Source organism: Atractosteus spatula, chromosome 25, assembly GCF_055471065.1.
Source record: "Atractosteus spatula isolate fAtrSpa1 chromosome 25, fAtrSpa1.hap1, whole genome shotgun sequence".
NCBI lineage: Eukaryota > Metazoa > Chordata > Actinopteri > Semionotiformes > Lepisosteidae > Atractosteus > Atractosteus spatula.
In genome coordinates, this window is record NC_142730.1 from 14,232,116 (window position 1) to 14,259,010 (window position 26,895).

The following is a 26,895-nucleotide window of genomic DNA, read 5'->3' on the forward strand; positions in this document are numbered from 1 at the left end:
CATCGTTTTGCTCCAGGGAAAAGGTAGCGCATCATAGTGTTGATATTCCAAGGTCTCAGAGTCCGTATTGGATGGCTTGGATGCAGACATCGCTCAGAGCTCCCAGTATGATTTTCCCGAGTTCAGTTTTGCAGTGTCTTAGTGCTTTCCTGCTTCCAGTGGGTCTTTGAATGCTCTGCTAAGTAGAGACGTGACATAATTACTAATGCGACCGACTGTGCTGGCTGTTCCTGGTTAATAATGATTAATGCGAGAAATCAATATAAACATAACTGCTTCGATTTCGAGAGAGAAACTCAGAACAGAACTTAAGGAAAGGGAGATCCACACTACTTTAATGCACTTTGCTAACCCGATGGAATGCTTATGAACCATGCGTAAGACACATGTAGCAGAGGATGGTTTCGATCCATCGACCTCTGGGTTATGGGCCCAGCACGCTTCCGCTGCGCCACTCTGCTGACGGCCATCCTACGCGTTCCACCTAACTGCTCTTTGTATTTCCTACATAAGTGATGAAAGAGTTGAAAGTTTCAGTGACAAACGCAGACGTCACTTTGAGCGCTTGGTGTTTTGTAGCACAAATCATCACACGCTGCTCTACACTGGATTATAAAGGCCGACACATTTTCCAAACATTTTAATGCTGGAGTCACACTGTAGTATTAATAACAGTGCGATACTCGAAGAGCGTAGTGGGATCGCGGTGGCTCATCAGACCGCTTTGGGGGAGGGGGCTGGCGTCAGGATGGCCGAGCGGTCTAAGGCGCTGCGTTCAGGTCACAGTCTCCCCTGGAGGCGTGGGTTCGAATCCCACTCCTGACAAAAAGCTTGCGCCATTCCCTCTCCAGTCGGGTGCACATGGGTGAAGCAGCCTGACGTAGGAGACGTGCACCTATAGGCACGCGCGTGTCCCATACCTCTCCTGATTTAGCTCGTACTCCATAGGATGGAAGCGGCTGCTCTGGCTTTTTCACTCGAATATAATCTGATCGCAACAGAAGGCCGTGCAGCCCAGTGCTGGTTTAAGAATGCCTCGTGTCTTCAGGCCCCTATTCCATCAGGTTACCCCTTTGGAATAGTCGTCCGAAAATGACGGAAAAGGAGAAGCACGTAAGCTCCCACAAACTGCGTTAGCATTAGCGGTTGGAATCTGATGGGAGAAAAGCAACCCGGCTCGCCGTCAAGCAATCCATCCCTGGTCTCCCACGTGACGGGCGGGAATACGCACCACTATACTAACGAGGAGCGCTTGCTTGGCGCTTGAAGACACTTCCTCTTGCGGCTACTACTGTTTCCGGTTTCGCCTTTTATTTTCATTCCTCCCAGAGGAGCGCATGAAAACGTTTCCATCTGCGCCATCCTCACCCCTCCACTGCTATGGTCACTGCTCCTCCTGGTGCACTGCAAACACCTATTCAGTCGGTTCTTTCAGTTTGAATAATTAGATCTTCAAAGGCTGGAAGTAGGGCGCAAGGCATGCCAATGCCAAAAGCGTGGTTGTCTGCTTCCAAGTGTGAAATGTCGCTGGGGGACGCTGAAGACATGACTTCCAAGGCAGCAGGTCCAAGCGATTTAGCGTTTGTACAAGAAGCAGGAAGAGAGAAACGGCACTCCGCCTTTTTCTGGGCAGGCGCACGGCGACACGAGAAGGACGCCGTAGTCGGCAGGATTCGACCCGGCGCGGGGAGAGCCCAATGGCTTTCTAGTCCATCGCCTTAACCGCTCGGCCACAACTACAGGGAGCGCCGCCGCCGCCGTCTTGCGATCATTTAACACGGAGGGCGAGGCGGCGGAGGTAACCTTTTTCAACGTCGCTCTCCGTTTCAAAAAAAAAAAAGGCAAATGACATGCTAGCACTCAGACACCCCTCAGAAGATTGAAGGGTGGCTTAAAGCTGGAATGATTAGGTCTCCCCGCTCCGACACCAAAATGGAACTTCGTTAGGCAGAGAGAAAGCAACATCGGAGGAGCGTGAACGAGACTTTCGAAGCTGCTCCACACGGCACTTTGAATCGCAGACATAGCAGTGTTAGAGGCAGGAATCGCCTTTGCGAACGCGATGAGAAACAGAACGCAAGCTCAGGTCCTGCGGTTTAATAAGCAGGCACGGCTTTCATGCGACTGCACATTTCTTTTCTGGAGCGAGTTGACTTTCAGCTTCAAGAAATTCACACAACTTCCGAAATCCGAAATACAAATCTGGCTCATCGCTGCACAAGAAATGCCGCCGGCTGGCAAGAAAATGACAGCGATGTTTTTCCTTAACGACAAACTTCCCATGGAGAAAAACAACGGCGGTGTGTCGTGGAAATTTAACTATCAAGGAAGCCACAAGAGAGAGTTCTCACCTGAGTAAGGTCTTTATTTCAATATTGCAATATTGGGAGCCCTGTTGCCACTTCGCAAAGTGCAACCAGAGACTCAATTTGTCACAAGCAGTACAGGGTTTTTATAAGACGTTGCGCTGTAAAAAAGCTCAGTGCTTTGTCCCTTCAAAAACTTCCCCTTTCCCTAAGACAAAACAGATTACATCATAGAGCGAGAGAAGAAGCACTAGATTTGTTATTCAAAGCTTATCAGTTACTTTCGGCTAATTCTAACGAACCAGACAGCATATATTGTTTTGGTACATTGTCTTCTAAAGTAACCCAAACAGTGTACTTTGTTGACGCACTGTTTTCTAAAATTCTGCACGTACTGTAGCACAGCAATTACATCCTTGAAATATATTATCTAAAAGCACCAATATATTTTTTTCAAAGCTCTCTACATTTTAAGAATCAATTTACTTATTAGATTTCCACTTCAATTCCCTCCTTTTTATTCTTGAAAATGATTAAAAGTTAGATTCTTCATATGGACTCCCAGGAGGCTCCCATACTTCGGATTCTTGCGTTCTTATCAGAACATACTGATGCGCAAACATATTCATTACCATATTTGAAAAGCATTGGAATAATACATGTCATATAGCAACATAAAAACAGGAAGACAAGTATCACAGCCCCTATAATCGGTGTTAGTAACTTAAAGAAAAACATTCCCCCTGGCCCAAACAGTGATTCTAACCAGGAGAGAAATGGGTGAGGCTGTAGAATGAGGCATTAAAGCACATACATAACAAGATGCATTACATTTCTTTAACTTTAACTGTTCTTCTAGTTGTTGTATCTGCCTGGTACTAAAACTACCATTTTCTGGAAAACCTAACTTACTCCACGATGGAAGACACTTTATTCCCCTTTCTCCAAATTCCCTGTACATGTACTTCGCTGGACCGCTCGGTCCTGTTTCCGTCTTCGAATTTTCATTTCCCATTTTTACCGATCGGTGCCTTACTTTAGAACCTTATCACATTAACTACTCCGCAGAGCAAAAACCACACGTCTGTGTTAAGATAAGTTCTTTATGAGTCCCGGACTCATCAAACCCGCGTGAGAACACCCTCACCGGCCTGCTCTTTCTCTGCTATAAGACCACAGAAAAAATTCTTATAAATCGTCTTAAAACAAAAGTTCGTTAAAAGGATCACTTACTGACGTCAGACAGCCGTGAATTCTCCAGACGCGTCTCAGGAAGGACAAACAGTTTATCCTCCGAGGTTCGTCCAATTTGCTAAAATTGTCCGGCTCCGGATGGAGTTTCAGCAGCCGTCCGCGCTCAGGTTAGTGTCCCATCTGGGGTGCCAATTCTGTCGTGGAAATTTAACTATCAAGGAAGCCACAAGAGAGAGTTCTCACCTGAGTAAGGTCTTTATTTCAATATTGCAATATTGGGAGCCCTGTTGCCACTTCGCAAAGTGCAACCGGAGACTCAATTTGTTACAAGCAGTACAGGGTTTTTATAAGACGTTGCGCTGTAAAAAAGCTCAGTGCTTTGTCCCTTCAAAAGCTTCCCCTTTCCCTAAGACAAAACAGATTACAACATAGAACGAGAGAAGAAGCACTAGATTTGTTATTCAAAGCTTATCAGTTACTTTCGGCTAATTCTAACGACCCAGACAGCATATATTGTTTTGGTACATTGTCTTCTAAAGTTACCCAAACAGTGTACTTTGTTGACGCACTGTATTCTAAAGTTCTGCACGTACTGTAGCACAGCAATTACATCCTTGAAATATATTATCTAAAAGCACCAATATATTTTTTTCAAAGCTCTCTACATTTTAAGAATCAATTTACTTATTAGATTTCCACTTCAGGTGCGTGTCTGTCGGCTTGATTCAGTTTAATGCAAGTATTCATTCTCTTTCTGGAATATACAGCTTGCGACAGATGAAATACAATTCTTGGCTTTTCTGGGTGGGTGCAGAAGAAATCCTGCCGGCTGCTTCTGGAAAAGAATTCCAGCCTTTTTTACTCTTTAACCAGAAACTTGCGAATGATACAAAGCAAGCGGGGGGCGTTTCTGTGCAGCTGTTAACTGAACGGCTGCTGGTTCAAGCCCACCCAGGGCTTGTTCCGATTTCAACATCATGCCCCCTAAAGGTAGACTGGATTTCTTTGCGAAACATTCACCCTTTGGACATTTCAGGAAAGGTGCGTGTCGACGCAAGACTTGAAAAGCTTTCCATACAACGAAAAAAATAGTGCTTTTGATTGAAGGAAACGGCAAGAGCAGTTTGAGCAGCTCCGGCCTCTCAAGCGCTTTACAAAGTGATCGGCACCTCGATAGGCAGTTTAGAAGGCTGAGAATGATGCTGGAAGCACAGCGACGTTCTAAAACCAGCGCTTGAAAAGCATCTGCATACATAAAATGTCCATTTCTCAAAAGCTAAATCTGCAGCTTCAGAAGATTGTCAGCTGTATGTTTTCGTTCTTTGTTTCCTTTTTTTACATGACAAGCTTTCGAGAAATGAACTGTCATTTGTGATGAAGGCTGCATTCGAAATTGTGCATCTAGCTTAGTTCAATGAAATCGGAACGTGCGCCTGTCTCAAACGGATGGCTCTTTGCAGGCACACTACGGAAACCTGCGGGCGCAAGTTGGGAGAAGTGACTCTTGCAGAGTGTCGAGCTTCGAGAACAGGACTCCGCTCAGGAAGATATTGCCACGTGTTGAAGAGTTGCTTTTCGCCATTTCTTTCCCATATTTTTCCAGTGCGGTTCAAAATGTTACGTACGTACGTGTTACCTGCAAAATCACAGTGAAACTGTTATGGCGAAAAGATTCCAAATAGTTATTGTATTAGAATAGCTCTGCAATTTCTTAGCCTTCGTACACGCAGTGTTTAAGGAAAGGCTAGAGTAAATGAAACTGTAAATAGACAGGAGCTCTTATCAGTTTTCATACAAGTTATGATGGCTGCAGCTCCTATCTGCGTCAGAGTGACCGGAGCCAACGGATTGTCTGCGGAACCTTTGATTTATCTCTCGGGCAAAGAGATAGATAAGCCCTTTTCACCTCAGTTTCATCACACCTGTGCATTAAAGTTTAGTGCTCGGTACCATCAAGGTGTAAGAGGGTCAAGGATGAGCACGAAACTTTGTTAATAAGGAGACGGGCACCGCCCAACGTGGGGCTCGAACCCACGCCCCTGAGATTAAGAGTCTCATGCTCTACCGACTGAGCTAGCCGGGCGCCAGGGAAGCAAGGGGTTAACGTGTCCCTGTTGACATCAATTGGACAAGGTATACTTCCTGGCTTTTCATCATGTGGTGACCGGATTCGAGAGTAGCACACCCTGTTCTTTGTTGATTACTGTACCTCAAGCAGCGCAAATGTCAGTAATCATTGAAATGTACGACCTACAATCTCCTCAGCATGCCCGCGTGGACTCCTCTGTGATCATCCTTCTACGTTCTGCTGTAGTTTTCATGCAAGTGAAAACCGTGCTCCAAATAACAACGGCACAGTTGTATCCTGCGGTAAGCATTCTTCTAATTCCATCGTTTTGCTCCAGGGAAAAGGTAGCGCATCATAGTGTTGATATTCCAAGGTCTCAGAGTCCGTATTGGATGGCTTGGATGCAGACATCGCTCAGAGCTCCCAGTATGATTTTCCCGAGTTCAGTTTTGCAGTGTCTTAGTGCTTTCCTGCTTCCAGTGGGTCTTTGAATGCTCTGCTAAGTAGAGACGTGACATAATTACTAATGCGACCGACTGTGCTGGCTGTTCCTGGTTAATAATGATTAATGCGAGAAATCAATATAAACATAACTGCTTCGATTTCGAGAGAGAAACTCAGAACAGAACTTAAGGAAAGGGAGATCCACACTACTTTAATGCACTTTGCTAACCCGATGGAATGCTTATGAACCATGCGTAAGACACATGTAGCAGAGGATGGTTTCGATCCATCGACCTCTGGGTTATGGGCCCAGCACGCTTCCGCTGCGCCACTCTGCTGACGGCCATCCTACGCGTTCCACCTAACTGCTCTTTGTATTTCCTACATAAGTGATGAAAGAGTTGAAAGTTTCAGTGACAAACGCAGACGTCACTTTGAGCGCTTGGTGTTTTGTAGCACAAATCATCACACGCTGCTCTACACTGGATTATAAAGGCCGACACATTTTCCAAACATTTTAATGCTGGAGTCACACTGTAGTATTAATAACAGTGCGATACTCGAAGAGCGTAGTGGGATCGCGGTGGCTCATCAGACCGCTTTGGGGGAGGGGGCTGGCGTCAGGATGGCCGAGCGGTCTAAGGCGCTGCGTTCAGGTCACAGTCTCCCCTGGAGGCGTGGGTTCGAATCCCACTCCTGACAAAAAGCTTGCGCCATTCCCTCTCCAGTCGGGTGCACATGGGTGAAGCAGCCTGACGTAGGAGACGTGCACCTATAGGCACGCGCGTGTCCCATACCTCTCCTGATTTAGCTCGTACTCCATAGGATGGAAGCGGCTGCTCTGGCTTTTTCACTCGAATATAATCTGATCGCAACAGAAGGCCGTGCAGCCCAGTGCTGGTTTAAGAATGCCTCGTGTCTTCAGGCCCCTATTCCATCAGGTTACCCCTTTGGAATAGTCGTCCGAAAATGACGGAAAAGGAGAAGCACGTAAGCTCCCACAAACTGCGTTAGCATTAGCGGTTGGAATCTGATGGGAGAAAAGCAACCCGGCTCGCCGTCAAGCAATCCATCCCTGGTCTCCCACGTGACGGGCGGGAATACGCACCACTATACTAACGAGGAGCGCTTGCTTGGCGCTTGAAGACACTTCCTCTTGCGGCTACTACTGTTTCCGGTTTCGCCTTTTATTTTCATTCCTCCCAGAGGAGCGCATGAAAACGTTTCCATCTGCGCCATCCTCACCCCTCCACTGCTATGGTCACTGCTCCTCCTGGTGCACTGCAAACACCTATTCAGTCGGTTCTTTCAGTTTGAATAATTAGATCTTCAAAGGCTGGAAGTAGGGCGCAAGGCATGCCAATGCCAAAAGCGTGGTTGTCTGCTTCCAAGTGTGAAATGTCGCTGGGGGACGCTGAAGACATGACTTCCAAGGCAGCAGGTCCAAGCGATTTAGCGTTTGTACAAGAAGCAGGAAGAGAGAAACGGCACTCCGCCTTTTTCTGGGCAGGCGCACGGCGACACGAGAAGGACGCCGTAGTCGGCAGGATTCGACCCGGCGCGGGGAGAGCCCAATGGCTTTCTAGTCCATCGCCTTAACCGCTCGGCCACAACTACAGGGAGCGCCGCCGCCGCCGTCTTGCGATCATTTAACACGGAGGGCGAGGCGGCGGAGGTAACCTTTTTCAACGTCGCTCTCCGTTTCAAAAAAAAAAAGGCAAATGACATGCTAGCACTCAGACACCCCTCAGAAGATTGAAGGGTGGCTTAAAGCTGGAATGATTAGGTCTCCCCGCTCCGACACCAAAATGGAACTTCGTTAGGCAGAGAGAAAGCAACATCGGAGGAGCGTGAACGAGACTTTCGAAGCTGCTCCACACGGCACTTTGAATCGCAGACATAGCAGTGTTAGAGGCAGGAATCGCCTTTGCGAACGCGATGAGAAACAGAACGCAAGCTCAGGTCCTGCGGTTTAATAAGCAGGCACGGCTTTCATGCGACTGCACATTTCTTTTCTGGAGCGAGTTGACTTTCAGCTTCAAGAAATTCACACAACTTCCGAAATCCGAAATACAAATCTGGCTCATCGCTGCACAAGAAATGCCGCCGGCTGGCAAGAAAATGACAGCGATGTTTTTCCTTAACGACAAACTTCCCATGGAGAAAAACAACGGCGGTGTGTCGTGGAAATTTAACTATCAAGGAAGCCACAAGAGAGAGTTCTCACCTGAGTAAGGTCTTTATTTCAATATTGCAATATTGGGAGCCCTGTTGCCACTTCGCAAAGTGCAACCAGAGACTCAATTTGTCACAAGCAGTACAGGGTTTTTATAAGACGTTGCGCTGTAAAAAAGCTCAGTGCTTTGTCCCTTCAAAAACTTCCCCTTTCCCTAAGACAAAACAGATTACATCATAGAGCGAGAGAAGAAGCACTAGATTTGTTATTCAAAGCTTATCAGTTACTTTCGGCTAATTCTAACGAACCAGACAGCATATATTGTTTTGGTACATTGTCTTCTAAAGTAACCCAAACAGTGTACTTTGTTGACGCACTGTTTTCTAAAATTCTGCACGTACTGTAGCACAGCAATTACATCCTTGAAATATATTATCTAAAAGCACCAATATATTTTTTTCAAAGCTCTCTACATTTTAAGAATCAATTTACTTATTAGATTTCCACTTCAATTCCCTCCTTTTTATTCTTGAAAATGATTAAAAGTTAGATTCTTCATATGGACTCCCAGGAGGCTCCCATACTTCGGATTCTTGCGTTCTTATCAGAACATACTGATGCGCAAACATATTCATTACCATATTTGAAAAGCATTGGAATAATACATGTCATATAGCAACATAAAAACAGGAAGACAAGTATCACAGCCCCTATAATCGGTGTTAGTAACTTAAAGAAAAACATTCCCCCTGGCCCAAACAGTGATTCTAACCAGGAGAGAAATGGGTGAGGCTGTAGAATGAGGCATTAAAGCACATACATAACAAGATGCATTACATTTCTTTAACTTTAACTGTTCTTCTAGTTGTTGTATCTGCCTGGTACTAAAACTACCATTTTCTGGAAAACCTAACTTACTCCACGATGGAAGACACTTTATTCCCCTTTCTCCAAATTCCCTGTACATGTACTTCGCTGGACCGCTCGGTCCTGTTTCCGTCTTCGAATTTTCATTTCCCATTTTTACCGATCGGTGCCTTACTTTAGAACCTTATCACATTAACTACTCCGCAGAGCAAAAACCACACGTCTGTGTTAAGATAAGTTCTTTATGAGTCCCGGACTCATCAAACCCGCGTGAGAACACCCTCACCGGCCTGCTCTTTCTCTGCTATAAGACCACAGAAAAAATTCTTATAAATCGTCTTAAAACAAAAGTTCGTTAAAAGGATCACTTACTGACGTCAGACAGCCGTGAATTCTCCAGACGCGTCTCAGGAAGGACAAACAGTTTATCCTCCGAGGTTCGTCCAATTTGCTAAAATTGTCCGGCTCCGGATGGAGTTTCAGCAGCCGTCCGCGCTCAGGTTAGTGTCCCATCTGGGGTGCCAATTCTGTCGTGGAAATTTAACTATCAAGGAAGCCACAAGAGAGAGTTCTCACCTGAGTAAGATCTTTATTTCAATATTGCAATATTGGGAGCCCTGTTGCCACTTCGCAAAGTGCAACCGGAGACTCAATTTGTTACAAGCAGTACAGGGTTTTTATAAGACGTTGCGCTGTAAAAAAGCTCAGTGCTTTGTCCCTTCAAAAGCTTCCCCTTTCCCTAAGACAAAACAGATTACAACATAGAACGAGAGAAGAAGCACTAGATTTGTTATTCAAAGCTTATCAGTTACTTTCGGCTAATTCTAACGACCCAGACAGCATATATTGTTTTGGTACATTGTCTTCTAAAGTTACCCAAACAGTGTACTTTGTTGACGCACTGTTTTCTAAAATTCTGCACGTACTGTAGCACAGCAATTACATCCTTGAAATATATTATCTAAAAGCACCAATATATTTTTTTCAAAGCTCTCTACATTTTAAGAATCAATTTACTTATTAGATTTCCACTTCAGGTGCGTGTCTGTCGGCTTGATTCAGTTTAATGCAAGTATTCATTCTCTTTCTGGAACATACAGCTTGCGACAGATGAAATACAATTCTGGGCTTTTCTGGGTGGGTGCAGAAGAAATCCTGCCGGCTGCTTCTGGAAAAGAATTCCAGCCTTTTTTACTCTTTAACCAGAAACTTGCGAATGATACAAAGCAAGCGGGGGGCGTTTCTGTGCAGCTGTTAACTGAACGGCTGCTGGTTCAAGCCCACCCAGGGCTTGTTCCGATTTCAACATCATGCCCCCTAAAGGTAGACTGGATTTCTTTGCGAAACATTCACCCTTTGGACATTTCAGGAAAGGTGCGTGTCGATGCAAGACTTGAAAAGCTTTCCATACAACGAAAAAAATAGTGCTTTTGATTGAAGGAAACGGCAAGAGCAGTTTGAGCAGCTCTGGCCTCTCAAGCGCTTTACAAAGTGATCGGCACCTCGATAGGCAGTTTAGAAGGCTGAGAATGATGCTGGAAGCACAGCGACGTTCTAAAACCAGCGCTTGAAAAGCATCTGCATACATAAAATGTCCATTTCTCAAAAGCTAAATCTGCAGCTTCAGAAGATTGTCAGCTGTATGTTTTCGTTCTTTGTTTCCTTTTTTTACATGACAAGCTTTCGAGAAATGAACTGTCGTTTGTGATGAAGGCTGCATTCGAAATTGTGCATCTAGCTTAGTTCAATGAAATCGGAACGTGCGCCTGTCTCAAACGGATGGCTCTTTGCAGGCACACTACGGAAACCTGCGGGCGCAAGTTGGGAGAAGTGACTCTTGCAGAGTGTCGAGCTTCGAGAACAGGACTCCGCTCAGGAAGATATTGCCACGTGTTGAAGAGTTGCTTTTCGCCATTTCTTTCCCATATTTTTCCAGTGCGGTTCAAAATGTTACGTACGTACGTGTTACCTGCAAAATCACAGTGAAACTGTTATGGCGAAAAGATTCCAAATAGTTATTGTATTAGAATAGCTCTGCAATTTCTTAGCCTTCGTACACGCAGTGTTTAAGGAAAGGCTAGAGTAAATGAAACTGTAAATAGACAGGAGCTCTTATCAGTTTTCATACAAGTTATGATGGCTGCAGCTCCTATCTGCGTCAGAGTGACCGGAGCCAACGGATTGTCTGCGGAACCTTTGATTTATCTCTCGGGCAAAGAGCTAGATAAGCCCTTTTCATCTCAGTTTCATCACACCTGTGCATTAAAGTTTAGTGCTCGGTACCATCAAGGTGTAAGAGGGTCAAGGATGAGCACGAAACTTTGTTAATAAGGAGACGGGCACCGCCCAACGTGGGGCTCAAACCCACGACCCTGAGATTAAGAGTCTCATGCTCTACCGACTGAGCTAGCCGGGCGCCAGGGAAGCAAGGGGTTAACGTGTCCCTGTTGACGTCAATTGGACAAGGTATACTTCCTGGCTTTTCATCATGTGGTGACCGGATTCGAGAGTAGCACACCCTGTTCTTTGTTGATTACTGTACCTCAAGCAGCGCAAATGTCAGTAATCATTGAAATGTACGACCTACAATCTCCTCAGCATGCCCGCGTGGACTCCTCTGTGATCATCCTTCTACGTTCTGCTGTAGTTTTCATGCAAGTGAAAACCGTGCTCCAAATAACAACGGCACAGTTGTATCCTGCGGTAAGCATTCTTCTAATTCCATCGTTTTGCTCCAGGGAAAAGGTAGCGCATCATAGTGTTGATATTCCAAGGTCTCAGAGTCCGTATTGGATGGCTTGGATGCAGACATCGCTCAGAGCTCCCAGTATGAATTTCCCGAGTTCAGTTTTGCAGTGTCTTAGTGCTTTCCTGCTTCCAGTGGGTCTTTGAATGCTCTGCTAAGTAGAGACGTGACATAATTACTAATGCGACCGACTGTGCTGGCTGTTCCTGGTTAATAATGATTAATGCGAGAAATCAATATAAACATAACTGCTTCGATTTCGAGGTTCACTTGAAGCATTCGAAGAAACTATCAAAGATCTCAGAACAACCGAAGACACATTTGGTCATCTCCGTATTGGTGAAGATGAAAGAGTCCCGCAAGTGTCAAGCTTGCACAAACACACACGAGAGAGAAACTCAGAACAGAACTTAAGGAAAGGGAGATCCACACTACTTTAATGCACTTTGCTAACCCGATGGAATGCTTATGAACCATGCGTAAGACACACGTAGCAGAGGATGGTTTCGATCCATCGACCTCTGGGTTATGGGCCCAGCACGCTCCCGCTGCGCCACTCTGTTGACGGCCATCCTACGCGTTCCACCTAACTGCTCTTTGTATTTCCTACATAAGTGATGAAAGAGTTGAAAGTTTCAGTGACAAACGCAGACGTCACTTTGAGCGCTTGGTGTTTTGTAGCACAAATCATCACACGCTGCTCTACACTGGATTATAAAGGCCGACACATTTTCCAAACATTTTAATGCTGGAGTCACACTGTAGTATTAATAACAGTGCGATACTCGAAGAGCGTAGTGGGATCGCGGTGGCTCATCAGACCGCTTTGGGGAAGAGGGCTGGCGTCAGGATGGCCGAGCGGTCTAAGGCACTGCGTTCAGGTTGCAGTCTCCCCTGGAGGCGTGGGTTCGAATCCCACTCCTGACAAAAAGCTTGCTCCATTCCCTCTCCAGTCGGGTGCACATGGGTGAAGCAGCCTGACGTAGGAGACGTGCACCTATAGGCACGCGTGTGTCCCGTACCTCTCCTGATTTAGCTTGTACTCCATAGGATGGAAGCGGCTGCTTTGGCTTTTTCACTCGAATATAATCTGATCGCAACAGAAGGCCGTGCAGCCCAGTGCTGGTTTAAGAATGCCTCGTGTCTTCAGGCCCCTATTCCATCAGGTTACCCCTTTGGAATAGTCGTCCGAAAATGACGGAAAAGGAGAAGCACGTAAGCTCCCACAAACTGCGTTAGCATTAGCGGTTGGAATCTGATGGGAGAAAAGCAACCCGGCTCGCCGTCAAGCAATCCATCCCTGGTCTCCCACGTGACGGGCGGGAATACGCACCACTATACTAACGAGGAGCGCTTGCTTGGCGCTTGAAGACACTTCCTCTTGCGGCTACTACTGTTTCCGGTTTCGCCTTTTATTTTCATTCCTCCCAGAGGAGCGCATGAAAACGTTTCCATCTGCGCCATCCTCACCCCTCCACTGCTATGGTCACTGCTCCTCCTGGTGCACTGCAAACACCTATTCAGTCGGTTCTTTCAGTTTGAATAATTAGATCTTCAAAGGCTGGAAGTAGGGCGCAAGGCATGCCAATGCCAAAAGCGTAGTTGTCTGCTTCCAAGTGTGAAATGTCGCTGGGGGACGCTGAAGACATGACTTCCAAGGCAGCAGGTCCAAGCGATTTAGCGTTTGTACAAGAAGCAGGAAGAGAGAAACGGCACTCCGCCTTTTTCTGGGCAGGCGCACGGCGACACGAGAAGGACGCCGTAGTCGGCAGGATTCGACCCGGCGTGGGGAGAGCCCAATGGCTTTCTAGTCCATCGCCTTAACCGCTCGGCCACAACTACAGGGAGCGCCGCCGCCGCCGTCTTGCGATCATTTAACACGGAGGGCGAGGCGGCGGAGGTAACCTTTTTCAACGTCGCTCTCCGTTTCAAAAAAAAAAAAGGCAAATGACATGCTAGCACTCAGACACCCCTCAGAATATTGAAGGGTGGCTTAAAGCTGGAATGATTAGGTCTCCCCGCTCCGACACCAAAATGGAACTTCGTTAGGCAGAGAGAAAGCAACATCGGAGGAGCGTGAACGAGACTTTCGAAGCTGCTCCACACGGCACTTTGAATCGCAGACATAGCAGTGTTAGAGGCAGGAATCGCCTTTGCGAACGCGATGAGAAACAGAACGCAAGCTCAGGTCCTGCGGTTTAATAAGCAGGCACGGCTTTCATGCGACTGCACATTTCTTTTCTGGAGCGAGTTGACTTTCAGCTTCAAGAAATTCACACAACTTCCGAAATCCGAAATACAAATCTGGCTCATCGCTGCACAAGAAATGCCGCCGGCTGGCAAGAAAATGACAGCGATGTTTTTCCTTAACGACAAACTTCCCATGGAGAAAAACAACGGCGGTGTGTCGTGGAAATTTAACTATCAAGGAAGCCACAAGAGAGAGTTCTCACCTGAGTAAGGTCTTTATTTCAATATTGCAATATTGGGAGCCCTGTTGCCACTTCGCAAAGTGCAACCAGAGACTCAATTTGTCACAAGCAGTACAGGGTTTTTATAAGACGTTGCGCTGTAAAAAAGCTCAGTGCTTTGTCCCTTCAAAAACTTCCCCTTTCCCTAAGACAAAACAGATTACATCATAGAGCGAGAGAAGAAGCACTAGATTTGTTATTCAAAGCTTATCAGTTACTTTCGGCTAATTCTAACGAACCAGACAGCATATATTGTTTTGGTACATTGTCTTCTAAAGTAACCCAAACAGTGTACTTTGTTGACGCACTGTTTTCTAAAATTCTGCACGTACTGTAGCACAGCAATTACATCCTTGAAATATATTATCTAAAAGCACCAATATATTTTTTTCAAAGCTCTCTACATTTTAAGAATCAATTTACTTATTAGATTTCCACTTCAATTCCCTCCTTTTTATTCTTGAAAATGATTAAAAGTTAGATTCTTCATATGGACTCCCAGGAGGCTCCCATACTTCGGATTCTTGCGTTCTTATCAGAACATACTGATGCGCAAACATATTCATTACCATATTTGAAAAGCATTGGAATAATACATGTCATATAGCAACATAAAAACAGGAAGACAAGTATCACAGCCCCTATAATCGGTGTTAGTAACTTAAAGAAAAACATTCCCCCTGGCCCAAACAGTGATTCTAACCAGGAGAGAAATGGGTGAGGCTGTAGAATGAGGCATTAAAGCACATACATAACAAGATGCATTACATTTCTTTAACTTTAACTGTTCTTCTAGTTGTTGTATCTGCCTGGTACTAAAACTACCATTTTCTGGAAAACCTAACTTACTCCACGATGGAAGACACTTTATTCCCCTTTCTCCAAATTCCCTGTACATGTACTTCGCTGGACCGCTCGGTCCTGTTTCCGTCTTCGAATTTTCATTTCCCATTTTTACCGATCGGTGCCTTACTTTAGAACCTTATCACATTAACTACTCCGCAGAGCAAAAACCACACGTCTGTGTTAAGATAAGTTCTTTATGAGTCCCGGACTCATCAAACCCGCGTGAGAACACCCTCACCGGCCTGCTCTTTCTCTGCTATAAGACCACAGAAAAAATTCTTATAAATCGTCTTAAAACAAAAGTTCGTTAAAAGGATCACTTACTGACGTCAGACAGCCGTGAATTCTCCAGACGCGTCTCAGGAAGGACAAACAGTTTATCCTCCGAGGTTCGTCCAATTTGCTAAAATTGTCCGGCTCCGGATGGAGTTTCAGCAGCCGTCCGCGCTCAGGTTAGTGTCCCATCTGGGGTGCCAATTCTGTCGTGGAAATTTAACTATCAAGGAAGCCACAAGAGAGAGTTCTCACCTGAGTAAGATCTTTATTTCAATATTGCAATATTGGGAGCCCTGTTGCCACTTCGCAAAGTGCAACCGGAGACTCAATTTGTTACAAGCAGTACAGGGTTTTTATAAGACGTTGCGCTGTAAAAAAGCTCAGTGCTTTGTCCCTTCAAAAGCTTCCCCTTTCCCTAAGACAAAACAGATTACAACATAGAACGAGAGAAGAAGCACTAGATTTGTTATTCAAAGCTTATCAGTTACTTTCGGCTAATTCTAACGACCCAGACAGCATATATTGTTTTGGTACATTGTCTTCTAAAGTTACCCAAACAGTGTACTTTGTTGACGCACTGTTTTCTAAAATTCTGCACGTACTGTAGCACAGCAATTACATCCTTGAAATATATTATCTAAAAGCACCAATATATTTTTTTCAAAGCTCTCTACATTTTAAGAATCAATTTACTTATTAGATTTCCACTTCAGGTGCGTGTCTGTCGGCTTGATTCAGTTTAATGCAAGTATTCATTCTCTTTCTGGAACATACAGCTTGCGACAGATGAAATACAATTCTGGGCTTTTCTGGGTGGGTGCAGAAGAAATCCTGCCGGCTGCTTCTGGAAAAGAATTCCAGCCTTTTTTACTCTTTAACCAGAAACTTGCGAATGATACAAAGCAAGCGGGGGGCGTTTCTGTGCAGCTGTTAACTGAACGGCTGCTGGTTCAAGCCCACCCAGGGCTTGTTCCGATTTCAACATCATGCCCCCTAAAGGTAGACTGGATTTCTTTGCGAAACATTCACCCTTTGGACATTTCAGGAAAGGTGCGTGTCGATGCAAGACTTGAAAAGCTTTCCATACAACGAAAAAAATAGTGCTTTTGATTGAAGGAAACGGCAAGAGCAGTTTGAGCAGCTCTGGCCTCTCAAGCGCTTTACAAAGTGATCGGCACCTCGATAGGCAGTTTAGAAGGCTGAGAATGATGCTGGAAGCACAGCGACGTTCTAAAACCAGCGCTTGAAAAGCATCTGCATACATAAAATGTCCATTTCTCAAAAGCTAAATCTGCAGCTTCAGAAGATTGTCAGCTGTATGTTTTCGTTCTTTGTTTCCTTTTTTTACATGACAAGCTTTCGAGAAATGAACTGTCGTTTGTGATGAAGGCTGCATTCGAAATTGTGCATCTAGCTTAGTTCAATGAAATCGGAACGTGCGCCTGTCTCAAACGGATGGCTCTTTGCAGGCACACTACGGAAACCTGCGGGCGCAAGTTGGGAGAAGTGACTCTTGCAGAGTGTCGAGCTTCGAGAACAGGACTCCGCTCAGGAAGATATTGCCACGTGTTGAAGAGTTGCTTTTCGCCATTTCTTTCCCATATTTTTCCAGTGCGGTTCAAAATGTTACGTACGTACGTGTTACCTGCAAAATCACAGTGAAACTGTTATGGCGAAAAGATTCCAAATAGTTATTGTATTAGAATAGCTCTGCAATTTCTTAGCCTTCGTACACGCAGTGTTTAAGGAAAGGCTAGAGTAAATGAAACTGTAAATAGACAGGAGCTCTTATCAGTTTTCATACAAGTTATGATGGCTGCAGCTCCTATCTGCGTCAGAGTGACCGGAGCCAACGGATTGTCTGCGGAACCTTTGATTTATCTCTCGGGCAAAGAGCTAGATAAGCCCTTTTCATCTCAGTTTCATCACACCTGTGCATTAAAGTTTAGTGCTCGGTACCATCAAGGTGTAAGAGGGTCAAGGATGAGCACGAAACTTTGTTAATAAGGAGACGGACACCGCCCAACGTGGGGCTCAAACCCACGACCCTGAGATTAAGAGTCTCATGCTCTACCGACTGAGCTAGCCGGGCGCCAGGGAAGCAAGGGGTTAACGTGTCCCTGTTGACGTCAATTGGACAAGGTATACTTCCTGGCTTTTCATCATGTGGTGACCGGATTCGAGAGTAGCACACCCTGTTCTTTGTTGATTACTGTACCTCAAGCAGCGCAAATGTCAGTAATCATTGAAATGTACGACCTACAATCTCCTCAGCATGCCCGCGTGGACTCCTCTGTGATCATCCTTCTACGTTCTGCTGTAGTTTTCATGCAAGTGAAAACCGTGCTCCAAATAACAACGGCACAGTTGTATCCTGCGGTAAGCATTCTTCTAATTCCATCGTTTTGCTCCAGGGAAAAGGTAGCGCATCATAGTGTTGATATTCCAAGGTCTCAGAGTCCGTATTGGATGGCTTGGATGCAGACATCGCTCAGAGCTCCCAGTATGAATTTCCCGAGTTCAGTTTTGCAGTGTCTTAGTGCTTTCCTGCTTCCAGTGGGTCTTTGAATGCTCTGCTAAGTAGAGACGTGACATAATTACTAATGCGACCGACTGTGCTGGCTGTTCCTGGTTAATAATGATTAATGCGAGAAATCAATATAAACATAACTGCTTCGATTTCGAGGTTCACTTGAAGCATTCGAAGAAACTATCAAAGATCTCAGAACAACCGAAGACACATTTGGTCATCTCCGTATTGGTGAAGATGAAAGAGTCCCGCAAGTGTCAAGCTTGCACAAACACACACGAGAGAGAAACTCAGAACAGAACTTAAGGAAAGGGAGATCCACACTACTTTAATGCACTTTGCTAACCCGATGGAATGCTTATGAACCATGCGTAAGACACACGTAGCAGAGGATGGTTTCGATCCATCGACCTCTGGGTTATGGGCCCAGCACGCTCCCGCTGCGCCACTCTGTTGACGGCCATCCTACGCGTTCCACCTAACTGCTCTTTGTATTTCCTACATAAGTGATGAAAGAGTTGAAAGTTTCAGTGACAAACGCAGACGTCACTTTGAGCGCTTGGTGTTTTGTAGCACAAATCATCACACGCTGCTCTACACTGGATTATAAAGGCCGACACATTTTCCAAACATTTTAATGCTGGAGTCACACTGTAGTATTAATAACAGTGCGATACTCGAAGAGCGTAGTGGGATCGCGGTGGCTCATCAGACCGCTTTGGGGAAGAGGGCTGGCGTCAGGATGGCCGAGCGGTCTAAGGCACTGCGTTCAGGTTGCAGTCTCCCCTGGAGGCGTGGGTTCGAATCCCACTCCTGACAAAAAGCTTGCTCCATTCCCTCTCCAGTCGGGTGCACATGGGTGAAGCAGCCTGACGTAGGAGACGTGCACCTATAGGCACGCGCGTGTCCCGTACCTCTCCTGATTTAGCTTGTACTCCATAGGATGGAAGCGGCTGCTTTGGCTTTTTCACTCGAATATAATCTGATCGCAACAGAAGGCCGTGCAGCCCAGTGCTGGTTTAAGAATGCCTCGTGTCTTCAGGCCCCTATTCCATCAGGTTACCCCTTTGGAATAGTCGTCCGAAAATGACGGAAAAGGAGAAGCACGTAAGCTCCCACAAACTGCGTTAGCATTAGCGGTTGGAATCTGATGGGAGAAAAGCAACCCGGCTCGCCGTCAAGCAATCCATCCCTGGTCTCCCACGTGACGGGCGGGAATACGCACCACTATACTAACGAGGAGCGCTTGCTTGGCGCTTGAAGACACTTCCTCTTGCGGCTACTACTGTTTCCGGTTTCGCCTTTTATTTTCATTCCTCCCAGAGGAGCGCATGAAAACGTTTCCATCTGCGCCATCCTCACCCCTCCACTGCTATGGTCACTGCTCCTCCTGGTGCACTGCAAACACCTATTCAGTCGGTTCTTTCAGTTTGAATAATTAGATCTTCAAAGGCTGGAAGTAGGGCGCAAGGCATGCCAATGCCAAAAGCGTAGTTGTCTGCTTCCAAGTGTGAAATGTCGCTGGGGGACGCTGAAGACATGACTTCCAAGGCAGCAGGTCCAAGCGATTTAGCGTTTGTACAAGAAGCAGGAAGAGAGAAACGGCACTCCGCCTTTTTCTGGGCAGGCGCACGGCGACACGAGAAGGACGCCGTAGTCGGCAGGATTCGACCCGGCGTGGGGAGAGCCCAATGGCTTTCTAGTCCATCGCCTTAACCGCTCGGCCACAACTACAGGGAGCGCCGCCGCCGCCGTCTTGCGATCATTTAACACGGAGGGCGAGGCGGCGGAGGTAACCTTTTTCAACGTCGCTCTCCGTTTCAAAAAAAAAAAAGGCAAATGACATGCTAGCACTCAGACACCCCTCAGAATATTGAAGGGTGGCTTAAAGCTGGAATGATTAGGTCTCCCCGCTCCGACACCAAAATGGAACTTCGTTAGGCAGAGAGAAAGCAACATCGGAGGAGCGTGAACGAGACTTTCGAAGCTGCTCCACACGGCACTTTGAATCGCAGACATAGCAGTGTTAGAGGCAGGAATCGCCTTTGCGAACGCGATGAGAAACAGAACGCAAGCTCAGGTCCTGCGGTTTAATAAGCAGGCACGGCTTTCATGCGACTGCACATTTCTTTTCTGGAGCGAGCTGACTTTCAGCTTCAAGAAATTCACACAACTTCCGAAATCCGAAATACAAATCTGGCTCATCGCTGCACAAGAAATGCCGCCGGCTGGCAAGAAAATGACAGCGATGTTTTTCCTTAACGACAAACTTCCGATGGAGAAAAACAACGGCGGTGTGTCGTGGAAATTTAACTATCAAGGAAGCCACAAGAGAGAGTTCTCACCTGAGTAAGGTCTTTATTTCAATATTGCAATATTGGGAGCCCTGTTGCCACTTCGCAAAGTGCAACCAGAGACTCAATTTGTCACAAGCAGTACAGGGTTTTTATAAGACGTTGCGCTGTAAAAAAGCTCAGTGCTTTGTCCCTTCAAAAACTTCCCCTTTCCCTAAGACAAAACAGATTACATCATAGAGCGAGAGAAGAAGCACTAGATTTGTTATTCAAAGCTTATCAGTTACTTTCGGCTAATTCTAACGAACCAGACAGCATATATTGTTTTGGTACATTGTCTTCTAAAGTAACCCAAACAGTGTACTTTGTTGACGCACTGTTTTCTAAAATTCTGCACGTACTGTAGCACAGCAATTACATCCTTGAAATATATTATCTAAAAGCACCAATATATTTTTTTCAAAGCTCTCTACATTTTAAGAATCAATTTACTTATTAGTTTTCCACTTCAATTCCCTCCTTTTTTTATCTTCAAAATGATTAAAAGTTAGATTCTTCATATGGACTCCCAGGAGGCTCCCATACTTCGGATTCTTGCGTTCTTATCAGAACATACTGATGCGCAAACATATTCATTACCATATTTGAAAAGCATTGGAATAATACATGTCATATAGCAACATGAAAACAGGAAGACAAGTATCACAGCCCCTATAATCGGTGTTAGTAACTTAAAGAAAAACATTCCCCCTGGCCCAAACAGTGATTCTAACCAGGAGAGAAATGGGTGAGGCTGTAGAATGAGGCATTAAAGCACATACATAACAAGATGCATTACATTTCTTTAACTTTAACTGTTCTTCTAGTTGTTGTATCTGCCTGGTACTAAAACTACCATTTTCTGGAAAACCTAACTTACTCCACTGTAGCGGCGAGGCTTAATAATAAGGCAGAATTAAGTGTTTCTGAGCTTCCCAAATGAGGCCCCATTTCTCTGTTCATCTCTGTGGTGCAGCCACAGAGAGACCATTAGGGTGATTTAAGGTTTCCTAGGACAGCTCCCAAAGGGGGGTGCACTTAGCTAAGCCTGGCTATCATGATCAATGGTCATCCATTGGCGCCTATCTGTCTAGGGAGTGCCAGTTGGACATCTGGACTGCATTCCTAAGTGTCAGGAGTAAGTGACTCATATCTCACCTTGATCAACCAATCAGGGACTGGTAGGGCTGAGTAACCCACGTGGGACTCTGATGCCCATGGAACTTTCAGCCAATCAACAAGCTGAAGTTCCTCCAGGTAAAAACAGGCAACACAGGCCTGGAGATTGAGATTCAACAAGATTCAGATTCGGGAGATTCAGTAAGATTCTGGAGAGGATTCTGTGGACTGTTCTAAAGGGAATTCAAAGGAGAATTCCAGGGCAGGACGGCCCAGGAGCAGAAGGCTCCCAAGGGCAGGACATTCTCGCAGCGCGCCTCCTGACCATCCCGAGACTCAGCCCGGACAACCACGGAACGGCCAGTGTGTCCGAGTGCCAGAACTTTCCTTTGTTCTAAGAGTCTAGAGTGGAGGTTGCCAGAGAGTAACCAGCAGCAGGCCTCGTGGACAGGTCAGAACTGTGGACAGCTGAATCACTATTCAGAACTAGCTCTTCATCAGGAACGAACCGGTCCTCTTCCTGACTTGCTGGGATCCACAGTCATCTTTTCTCCTGTGCACAAACTTTGCTAGTTAAATCCAACACTAACTAGCCGGTCAGTGAGCATCAGCAGCGCACCGTCGCAAGCCGCACAGCACAGCCTGGCACGGAGCCAGAGAGCGCGGATTGGACAGCAACAAGCCTGCAGCTGATTGTTTGTGCCTGCAGGAGATCTGAATCCCCAGAAATTGGATGAGTATTCAACTTCAATGCATTACAGCTCGAGAATTCAATTGCTATCCCAACCAGTTGATATCAATTTAATTCCTAAGAGTTATGTACTTGTTTTGAGTATCTAATGTAGAAGTTGTAACCAAGTTCACTTTACGAAACGGTCTTAATGAATGATATACTGAACGTATGTCCTCTTGATGTGTAACACTTCGTAACTGATTGAATATATACCTTTTGTATTCTGATAACCCTCTCGATAAGATCTGTTAGGTTTATATGCATATTCTATGTATTAATAAATTTATCCTCGTGTATTAGTACCTGTGTGTGCGCGTTGTTTGAGTTATGTCGCGTGGTTGGATTCTAAAGCCATCAAAAGAATCAACTTTGTGATTTACTGCTACAATTGATAATTGTCTCAGTAAATGCCCAAACCCTACAGAACTGGTGCCTTCAGAGAGCCACTATGATTACATATTTGGCGTCCCTGAACGGCTATGAAACACTACATTTATGGCGTCCCTGGGTGGGCGTGGCAAGACTGAAATGAATCAACCAAGCGGAATAATTCATATAAAACGCCGCGGGTTTCATACACGATAATACAGTGTGCTGAAAGCCGAAAGAAAAAAAAAAGTTCCCCTTGCTCTTTAAGCAGTGCTTGAGTGTTTTGTGATCTTTTGCAATCTACCAGGTTGATTGCATACCTGATCTTGTGGTTTTCTGTGGTAAAACTGTGATTTCGTACTTAAAAGTAATACTCTTTAAGTTTAACGATGGTTGCTAAAAGGTCTGAATTCGAGTCGCTATTAAGCACTCTCTCTAGCAGCGACAAGTCTGACCACGATCTCTTCCATATCTCCGTCAGCGGAGAAGCTAGAAGGATAAATCTCCATTCTCTGAGAGAGCTAGCGAAGGACATAGAGAGATTTGACCCCGCAGTGTCAGAGAATAATATCGAGAGTTATATTCAAGACCTCAGGTATAACCTGCAGTACCTGCCAAACGCCACAGAACAGGAGAAAGTGTTTCTGGTCAGGAAAACTACCAGCAGAGCTGTACATGAGTGGATGGCTAGGCAGATGAAAGAAGTCTGTAGTGATTTTGAGGAGCTGTGTCAAGCACTTATCGAAGAATACAGTGCGTTTATTGACCCGACTGCTGCGATAGCCGCCGCTCTTAACATTAAGCACGAGAGAGCAGAGTCCCCTCGCGAATATTACGAGAGACTTAGACGAACTTATTTTGCAGGGCGAAATTATGAGGGTTGCGAAGAGAACACACATTTCAAGGGTTTATTCATTGCGAATCTCCACCCGTCAGTCAGAAAGATGATCTTAATGCATACAGATGCACAGACCATGAAAATGACTGATATTAAGAGATTCGCGCAGAAAGCCTGGGAGTATGATGTCCAAAGTCGCTCTGAGCAAAAAGCTGCTAAAGCGACTGTGTTCGCCGTCAGAGCCAGCAGGGTTAATTCCCCCCTGCTCGAAGGAGCACAGGCTCCTGAGCTGGCTAAGCCCCGTTCCAAAGCACTCACACAGGACCGCACCCAGCGTCCTAAGTGCCATGAGAACACCGGGGAAGGGAAAGGGCTAGAAAAGGCTGAACAAAAGGATTCAGTAGCCGCCCGCCTGGCCAGGCTTGAACAAGCTTTATTAGGACAGGGACAACCGCTCCCCAAGGCTGCCGGAAGCGTGAATGAGCTGATACTCTCCACTGGAGGAGGCGGAGACCCGCCCCCTCCCACTCCCTCAGTCTATCTGATTGAGCGGAAGGGTTCCTGCCTGGATGAGGTCAGCCACTCCCAAGTGAGTGCTGACTCCACCCCTGAAGTCACAGAGCAGGCAGTAAAACACAGAGGAAAAGCAGGAAGCTTTTACCTCAAGGCTGCCATGGGAGATGTCTTACCCAGTGAGACGCTGATTGACACTGAGGTTGAAAGGTGTTTGATGTCACACGGCAAGCTCAAACGGGTTGAAAAAGAAAAGGGCATGCGACTCAGAGAGGAACCTTTGGTGGATCACCAGAAAGGCAAAGTGTGGAAACAGGTCAAGGCTCCTAAGCCTTCTGTACAGAAGGAAAGGGGGGCCAAGAGGCAGACTGTGCTCACACAGTGCCCACCGAACACAGAAGCCTATGTGGAGATTCCTTCTGTTCCCTCTGGACAAGAAATAAAAATATTTTCTTGTTCCCCGGATATACAGGGAAGTCGTGTCCCGGCTGAGGTCACAACAGCCTCCCTGCCACAGGAGCGGTGCTCCAAGCAGCCGCCTGATCCACCAGGTAAAGCACACCCCTTTTACATCCCTAAAGAGGAGCAGATCTCCCCACCTGGCGATGAAAAGGAGCTTTCCCTGTGCACCCTGGCACCCAAGAGGGGTCAGGACCACCACCCTGCGGTGGTGGAAGGGATCCAGATGGCAGGAGAGCAGGTTGGTGATGTAGCCCTCACCCTTAGCCCTGAGAGGTCCTCTATTAGTGAGGATCTGCTTGAGCAGCTGTCACAGGGCCACCACCAGGTGCCCCTGGTGCAACATTCACAGGTTAGACAGGAGGTCCAGCTGGACGCTGAGACTACTGCGCTGTGGACACACCTGATCCCAGATGCCGATTCCCTCTGCTGTGACCCAGGGAACCTGCAGTCAGGTAACATTATTTCTCACAACTACCAGGTAGTGAGTGAGACTGACCTGATTGTTCCTGCCTCAACGGCAGGGTTTCCAACACACCCAGTCCCCCAGAAGGGACAGGGAATGAAAGCCGAGCTGGTTTTCTTACAGCCACCAGCTCAGTCTGTCAGTCTGAGTCTGACCAACAGTGGTTCACCCAGACTGGAGCTGGATGGTCAAGCCACCCGCCTGCCAGTGCAGGACATCGCAAAGAGGGGTGTCAGAATCCCCGCCTGTACTGACATGGGCCTGGTGGGTGATAGCGAGTTCGAAGACAGTGAACTAGCTATCCCAGTGCTGGGGCAGCTCCCTGAACCCCTAGCGAGGGAAGGGGGGAGCGAGCAGGTGTCCTACACCCACGCCCAGCGAACGATTGTAAACATGCCGATAGAGGGATTCCTCAATCAGGAAGTGTGCAGGGTGGACCTGAACAGTGAGAATGGGGTAACAATCCCAGATCACTCAGGTGCTCCAGATGACCACTCAGCCGAGGGTCAGGCATGGTCCACCGCTGCACCGCCCCCTGCAGGGTTCCTAGAGCACAGGCATGAACAAATCGAAAAAGCAGATGCCCTGGAAAAGGAGGAGCAGCATCAGCAGCTGCGTCAGATCTCCCCAGATTTCCAGGATGTTGGTGCCCAAGATGCCACATGGCATACTGAGAAAGACACCATGTACACGCTGCGCCAGCTTAGAAAGGCGACAGTCACTCAGAAGGAGATGACTGGGATCAGCCACCCGAAAAGACTTTTGGGAGGACTGATTGCTGCCGCCACTGTTGCACGTTTGCTTTTTCTGGTAGGTTTGTGTGCTACTGGCACTCTCACCCTGACTGCCCCAAGAAGGCAGGTGTCAGAGATACCAGAGGGTAGTGACAGACTGTATCGACAGCATCAAAAGTTGGAAAGCTTAGGGAAAACCCTACAGGCAATTTCCTATGCAACAGGGTTAAACCTTATTCCCCAACCAGTGGACATGATTGTTGGTGTTATACAGTGGGTTTATGCTTGTGTGCAACAGGCCAGAATGTTGACACAAGACCTGTTAAGGGAGCTTAGTGCCACTGTAGCCAGTCTAACCACGGCACAATTCCCAACCCACTTGATTCCACTCTTCTCAGTAGAGGAGTGTGTGACATTAACCCCATCGTTCATAGCTCACCCAGAAGGCAAACCAAGATTGAATTCGGTTCCAAATCTTGAGATGGGTATGGCTACCAAAGCTATCCATTGGCTGTGTCTAAACGATTCACCAATGAAGGGTGTAAAGCTACTAACGAGCAGAGGAAGGTTAATGAACCCCATGAAGAGCAGGTGGGAAGTAAATGGCTGGTCAGCACACCACGTTTAACTGACACTGTGACTTGTGACAGGCATGATGCAGCTACCTAATAAAACAGTTCCTTTAAGTTCCTGAGGAGGCCATAGTACAGCATGGTAACTTAACACTGTACGGTCTGGAACCAGACAACATAAGACCAAACTTGAGGTCATGGATGCCTTCAGGTGCCACACTATTGAATTGGATAGAAATCCAAGAAACAGTAAGCCCTGAAGAGGTACAGGTAGTTAGTTTGCTTTAATGGAACAAACCTCCAAACCACCCTAGCAGATACCCAACACAGGTGTTGTGGTTTATCGGGGGGCTGGGAACAGGAACTGTTGTTATTGTAACACTACTGCCAGGTAGCTGGATCATGACTGACAGTGTACTCTGAATGATGTACTCTCACATCAAGATGTACTCCGGGTAGCATGAATGAGTCAAAGGTAGCATGTCAAAAGAAAGGAAGTGACTTCTCCCCAAATATCTACCACAGAGGTATCAGATATTGACAGTGAACTTCCTGATGTGTAATTCCTAGACTGAGATAATGTCTCCTACCGTGTTTATACATACTCCAGATGTTATTCATCCTGTTTGTTCCCAATGCTGGTTCCGGTATGAATTCTCGAGGAGTAATGTAGACATTTAAGATTAATGTTCTAATGGCAAGGGACATCACTTAACTCTGTTTTGTTTTGAAGGCAACAACGCCTCAGGACCTCGTGACCTTCAAAAAGGGGGGATATGTAGCGGCGAGGCTTAATAATAAGGCAGAATTAAGTGTTTCTGAGCTTCCCAAATGA

At 46.3% G+C, this 26,895-nt stretch overlaps 7 non-coding genes across 7 annotated transcripts; 4 read left to right on the forward strand and 3 right to left on the reverse strand.

Moving 5' to 3' along the window:
- Positions 1 to 742: 742 nt before the first annotated feature.
- Positions 743 to 825, forward strand: trnal-cag (transfer RNA leucine (anticodon CAG)). Its single transcript has one exon. It is a non-coding gene; the product is annotated as a tRNA-Leu (tRNA).
- Positions 826 to 5,510: 4,685 nt separating this feature from the next.
- trnak-cuu (transfer RNA lysine (anticodon CUU)) lies at positions 5,511 to 5,583 on the reverse strand. Its single transcript has one exon. It is a non-coding gene; the product is annotated as a tRNA-Lys (tRNA).
- A 1,048-nt stretch (positions 5,584 to 6,631) lies between these two features.
- trnal-cag (transfer RNA leucine (anticodon CAG)) lies at positions 6,632 to 6,714 on the forward strand. The gene has a single exon. It is a non-coding gene; the product is annotated as a tRNA-Leu (tRNA).
- A 4,684-nt stretch (positions 6,715 to 11,398) lies between these two features.
- Positions 11,399 to 11,471, reverse strand: trnak-cuu (transfer RNA lysine (anticodon CUU)). The gene has a single exon. It is a non-coding gene; the product is annotated as a tRNA-Lys (tRNA).
- A 1,174-nt stretch (positions 11,472 to 12,645) lies between these two features.
- Positions 12,646 to 12,728, forward strand: trnal-cag (transfer RNA leucine (anticodon CAG)). The gene has a single exon. It is a non-coding gene; the product is annotated as a tRNA-Leu (tRNA).
- A 4,685-nt stretch (positions 12,729 to 17,413) lies between these two features.
- On the reverse strand, positions 17,414 to 17,486 carry trnak-cuu (transfer RNA lysine (anticodon CUU)). The gene has a single exon. It is a non-coding gene; the product is annotated as a tRNA-Lys (tRNA).
- Positions 17,487 to 18,660: 1,174 nt separating this feature from the next.
- On the forward strand, positions 18,661 to 18,743 carry trnal-cag (transfer RNA leucine (anticodon CAG)). Its single transcript has one exon. It is a non-coding gene; the product is annotated as a tRNA-Leu (tRNA).
- The last annotated feature ends 8,152 nt before the right edge of the window (positions 18,744 to 26,895 follow it).